Source organism: Arachis stenosperma, chromosome 4, assembly GCF_014773155.1.
Source record: "Arachis stenosperma cultivar V10309 chromosome 4, arast.V10309.gnm1.PFL2, whole genome shotgun sequence".
NCBI lineage: Eukaryota > Viridiplantae > Streptophyta > Magnoliopsida > Fabales > Fabaceae > Arachis > Arachis stenosperma.
The window spans coordinates 20635682-20641936 of record NC_080380.1 but is presented as its reverse complement, the minus strand read 5'-3'; the positions used below and the strand labels follow the sequence as shown (position 1 = coordinate 20641936).

General features: G+C 40.4%; 1 non-coding gene across 1 annotated transcript; it reads left to right on the top strand.

Annotated features, from left to right (window-relative positions):
* Positions 1–4622: 4622 nt before the first annotated feature.
* On the top strand, positions 4623–4726 carry LOC130977357 (small nucleolar RNA R71). The gene has a single exon (XR_009085051.1). It is a non-coding gene; the product is annotated as a small nucleolar RNA R71 (small nucleolar RNA).
* Positions 4727–6255: the final 1529 nt, after the last annotated feature.

The following is a 6255-nucleotide window of genomic DNA, read 5'->3' as shown; positions in this document are numbered from 1 at the left end:
CGCCAATTGGGCTTCTGTAGCTCCAGAAAATCCACTTCGAGTGCAGGAAGGTCAGAATCCAACAGCATCTGCAGTCCTTTTCAGTCTCTGGATCAGATTTTTGCTCAGGTCCCTCAATTTCAGCCAGAAAATACCTGAAATCACAGAAAAACACACAAACTCATAGTAAAGTCCAGAAAAGTGAATTTTAACTAAAAACTAATAAAAATATACCAAAAACTCAACTCAAACTACTAAAAACATACTAAAAACAATGCCAAAAAGCGTACAAATTATCCGCTCATCACAACACCAAACTTAAATTGTTGCTTGTCCCCAAGCAACTGAAAATCAAATAAGATAAAAAGAAGAGAATATGCAATGAATTCCAAAAACATCTATGAAGATCAGTATTAATTAGATGAGCGGGGCTTTTAGCTTTTTGCCTTTGAATAGTTTTGGCATCTCACTCTATCCTTTGAAATTCAGAATGATTGGCTTCTTTAGGAACTCAGAATCCAGATAGTGTCATTGATTCTCCTAGTTAAGTATGATGATTCTTGAACACAGCTACTTATTGAGTCTTGGCCGTGACCCAAAGCACTCTGTCTTCCAGTATTACCACCGGATACATACATGCCACAGACACATAATTGGGTGAACCTTTTCAGATTGTGACTCAGCTTTGCTAGAGTCCCCAATTAGAGGTGTCTAGGGTTCTTAAGCACACTCTTTTTGCCTTGGATCACAGCTTTATTTCTTTCTTTTTCTTTCTTTTTCGTTTTCTCTCTTTTTTTCTTTTTTTTTTTTTTTGTATTCACTGCTTTTTCTTGCTTCAAGAATCATTTTTATGATTTTTCAGATCCTCAGTAACATGTCTCCTTTTTCATCATTCTTTCAAGAGCCAACATTCATGAACCACAAATTCAAAAGACATATGCACTGTTTAAGCATACATTCAGAAAACAAAAGTGTTGCCACCACATCAAAATAATCAATCTGTTATAAAATTCAAAATTCATGCAATTCTTCTCTTTTTCAATTAAGAACATTGTTTATTTAAGAAAGGTGATGGATTCATAGGACATTCATAACTTTAAGGCATAGACACTAAGACACTAATGATCATAAGACACAAACATGGACAAACATAAAGCATAAATTTTCGAAAAACAAGAAAATAAAGAACAAGGAGATTAAAGAACGGGTCCACCTTAGTGATGGCGGCTTGTTCTTCCTCTTGAAGGTCTTATGGAGTGCTTGAGCTCCTCAATATCTCTTCCTTGTCTTTGTTGCTCCTCTCTCATGATTCTTTGATCTTCTCTAATTTCATGGAGGAGGATGGAATGTTCTTGGTGCTCCACCCTTAGTTGTCCCATGTTGGAACTCAATTCTCCTAGGGAGGTGTTAATTTGCTCCCAATAGTCTTGTGGAGGAAAGTGCATCCCTTGAGGCATCTCAGGGATCTCATGATGAGAGGGGTCTCTTGTTTGCTCCATCCTTTTCTTAGTGATGGGCTTGTCCTCATCAATGGGGATGTCTCCCTCTATGTCAAGTCCAACTGAATAACAGAGGTGACAAATGAGATGAGGGAAGGCTAACCTTGCCAAGGTAGAGGACTTGTCCGCCACCTTATAAAGTTCTTGGGCTATAACCTCATGAACTTCCACTTTTTCTCCTATCATGATGCTATGGATCATGATGGCCCGGTCTAGAGTAACTTCGGACCGGTTGCTAGTGGGAATGATTGAGCGTTGGATAAACTCCAACCATCCTCTAACCACGGGTTTGAGGTCATGCCTTCTTAATTGAACCGGCTTTCCTCTTGAATCTATCTTCCATTGAGCGCCCTCTTCACAAATGTCAGTGAGGACTTGGTCCAACCTTTGATCAAAGTTGACCCTTCTTGAGTTTGAAAGGGACCTCGGGGATCACCTTCTTCAAGGCCACAACTTCATAGAAGTGGTCTTGATGCACCCTTGAGATGAATCTCTCCATCTCCCATGACTCGGATGTGGAAGCTTTTGCCTTCCCTTTCCTCTTTCTAGAGGTTTCTCCGGCCTTGGATGCCATAAATGGTTATGGAAAAACAAAAAGCAATGCTTTTACCACACCAAACTTAAAAGGTTTGCTCGTCCTCGAGCAAAAGAAGAAAGAAGAGAGTAGAAGAAGAAGAAATGAGGAAGAAGGGAATGGCTTTGTGTTCGGCCAAAGAGGGGGAGAAGTGGTGTTTAGGTTGTGTGAAAATGAAGGGGTGAAGAAGGGTTTATATAGGAGAGGGGGGGCTCATGGTTCGGTCATGTATGGGTGGGTTTGGGAGGGAAAGTGGTTTGAATTTGAAAGGTGAGGTAGGTGGGGTTTTATGAAGGATGGATGTGAGTGGTGAAGAGAAAGATGGGATTTGATAAGTGAAGGGTTTTTGGGGAAGAGGTGTTGAGGTGATTGGTGAGTGGGTGAAGAAGAAAGAGGGTGGTGGGGTTGGTGGGGATCCTGTGGGGTCCACAGATCCTGTGGTGTCAAGGAAAAGTCATCCCTGCACCAAGTGGCAAGAAAATTTGCGTTTTGTGCCAAATCTGGCGTTAAACGCCGGGCTGGTGCCCATTTCTGGCGTTTAACACCAGGTTCTTGCCCTTTTCTGGCGTTTAACGCCAGTCTGGTGCCCCTTTCTGGCGTTAAACGCCCAGAATGGTGCCAGACTGGGCGTTAAACGCCCACCTGCTAGCCTTACTGGCGTTTAAACGCCAGTAGGTTCTTCCTCCAGGGTGTGCTGTTTTTCTTTCTGTTTTTCATTCTGTTTTTGCTTTTTCAATTGATTTTGTGACTTCTCATGATCATCAACCTACAGAAAACAAAAAATAACAAAGAAAAATAGATAAAATATAACATTGGGTTGCCTCCCAACAAGCGCTTCTTTAATGTCAGTAGCTTGACAGTGGGCTCTCATGGAGCCTCACATTTTCTCAGAGCAATGTTGGAACCTCCCACCACCAAACTTAGAGTTTGAATGTGGGGGTTCAACACCAAACTTAGAGTTTGATTGTGGCTTCCCAACACCAAACTTAGAGTTTGACTGTGGGGGCTCTGTTTGACTCTGTTTTGAGAGAAGCTCTTCATGCTTCCTCTCCATGGTGACAGAGGGATATCCTTGAGGCTTAAACACAAAGGATTCTCCATTCACTTGAATGATCAGTTCACCTCTATCAACATCAATCACAGCCTTTGCTGTGGCTAGGAAGGGTCTGCCAAGGATGATGGATTCATCCATGCACTTCCCAGTCTCTAGGACTATGAAATCAGCAGGGATGTAATGGTCTTCAATCTTCACCAAAACATCCTCTACAAGTCCATAAGCTTGTTTTCTTGAGTTGTCTGCCATCTCTAGTGAGATTCTTGCAGCTTGTACCTCAAAGATCCCTAGCTTCTCCATTACAGAGAGAGGCATGAGGTTTACACTTGACCCTAAGTCACACAGAGCCTTCTTGAAGGTCATGGTGCCTATGGTGCAAGGTATGGAAAACTTTCCAGGATCTTGTCTCTTTTGAGGTAATTTCTGCCTAGACAAGTCATCCAGTTCTTTGGTGAGCAAAGGAGGTTCGTTCTCCCAAGTCTCATTTCCAAATAACTTGTCATTTAGCTTCATGATTGCTCCAAGGTATTTAGCAACTTGCTCTTCAGTGACATACTCATCCTCTTCAGAGGAGGAATACTCATCAGAGCTCATGAAAGGCAGAAGTAAGTCCAATGGAATCTCTATGGTCTCATTTTGAGCCTCAGATTCCCATGGTTCCTCATTGGGGAACTCAGTGGAGGCTAGTGCACGCCCATTGAGGTTTTCCTCAGTGGCGTTCACTTCCTCTCCCTCCTCTCCAAATTCGGCCATGTTGATGGCCTTGCACTCTCCTTTTGGATTTTCTTCTGTATTGCTTGGGAGAGTACTAGGAGGGAGTTCAGTAACTTTCTTGCTTAGCTGTCCCACTTGTGCCTCCAAATTCCTAATGGAGAATCTTGTTTCAGTCATGAAACTTTGAGTGGTTTTGATTAGATCAGAGACCATGGTTGCTAAGTCAGAGGTGTTCTGCTTAGAACTCTCTGTCTGTTGCTGAGAAGATGATGGAAAAGGCTTGCCATTGCTAAACCTGTTTCTTCCACTATTATTGTTATTGAAACCTTGTTGAGGTCTCTCTTGATTCTTCCATGAGAAATTTGGATGATTTCTCCATGAAGAATTATAGGTGTTTCCATAGGGTTCTCCCAAATAATTCACCTCTTCCATTGAAGGGTTCTCAGGATCATAAGCTTCTTCCTTAGATGAAGCATCCTTAGTACTGCTTGGTGCATTTTGCATTCCAGACAGACTTTGAGAAATCAAATTGACTTGTTGAGTCAATATCTTGTTCTGAGCCAGAATGGCATTCAGAGTATCAATCTCAAGAACTCCTTTCTTCTGACTTGTCCCATTGTTCACAGGATTCCTTTCAGAAGTGTACATGAATTAGTTGTTTGCAACCATTTCAATTAGCTCTTGAGCTTCTGTAGGCGTCTTCTTCAGATGAAGAGATCCTCCAGCAGAGCTATCCAAAGACATCTTGGATAGTTCAGAGAGACCATCATAGAAAATACCTATGATGCTCCATTCAGAAAGCATGTCAGATGGACATTTTCTGATTAATTGTTTGTATCTTTCCCAAGCTTCATAGAGGGATTCTCCATCCTTCTGTCTGAAGGTTTGGACTTCCACTCTAAGCTTACTCAATTTTTGAGGTGGAAAGAACTTTGCCAAGAAGGCATTGACTAGCTTTTCCCATGAGTCCAGGCTTTCTTTAGGTTGTGAGTCCAACCATGTCCTAGCTCTGTCTCTTATAGCAAAAGGGAATAGCATAAGTCTGTAGACCTCAGGGTCAACCCCATTAGTCTTGACAGTGTCACAGATTTGCAAGAATTCAGCTAAGAACTGATGAGGATCTTCCAATGGAAGTCCATGGAACTTGCAATTCTGTTGCATTAGAGAAACTAATTGAGGCTTAAGCTCAAAGTTGTTTGCTCCAATGGCGGGGATAGAGATGCTTCTCCCATAGAAGTCGGGAGTAGGTGCAGTAAAGTCACCCAGCACCTTCCTTGCATTGTTGTTGTTTTCGGCTGCCATGTGTTCTTCTTCTTTGAAGAATTCGGTTAGGTCCTCTACAGAGAATTGTGCCTTAGCTTCTCTTAGCTTTCGCTTCAGGGTCCTTTCAGGTTCAGGGTCAGCTTCAACAAGAATGCTTTTGTCTTTGCTCCTGCTCATATGAAAGAGAAGAGAACAAGAAAATATGGAATCCTCTATGTCACAGTATAGAGATTCCTTGAGGTGTCAGAGGAACAGAAAAATAGAAAGAAGAGGTAGAAGAATTCGAACTTTAATTAGATAGAGTTCGAATTGTGCATTGAGAAGGAGTGGTACTCCATAAGTAGAAGGATGTGGGAAGAGAGGAAGAAATTTTCGAAAATCAAGTGAAATATTTTGAAAACATTTTTGAAAAACTTTAATTGATTTTCGAAAATCAAGAGTGGGAAAGAAATCAAGTAATTTTTGAAAAAGATTTTGAAATTAGAAATCAAAAAGATATGTTTAAAAACTGTTTTAAAAAAGATGTGATTAAAAAGATATGATAAAAAAATTATGCTTTTAAAAAGATATGATTGAAAAGATATGTTTTGAAAATAATTTTAAAAAGATTTGATTTTAAAAATTAATGACTTGCCTAACAAGAAAAGATATGATTCAAACATTAAACCTTTCTCAACAGAAAAGGCAACATACTTAAAATGTTCAATCAAATCATTAATTGTTAGTAAGTATCTTTGAAAAAGGAAAGAAATTGATTTTGAAAACATTTGATTGAAAAGATTTGATTTGAAAAAGATTTGATTTTGAAAAACTTTGAAAACTTGAAAAAAATTGATTTTGAAAACAAAATCCTCCCCCTTGTGCCATCCTGGCGTTAAACGCCCAGAATGGTGCACATTCTGGCGTTTAACGCCCAATGCACTACCTTTTTGGGCGTTAAACGCCCAACCAGGCACCCTGGTTGGCGTTTAAACGCCAGTCTGTCCTTCTTCACTGGGCGTTCTGAACGCCCAGCTTTTTCTGTGTAATTCCTCTGCTGCATGTTCTGAATCTTCAGTTCCCTGTACTATTGATTTGAAAAATAGAACCAAGATCAAATAACAATGCATGCAAGACACCAAACTTAAAATCAGACACTAGACTCAAACAAGGAACATAAAAATATTTTTGGT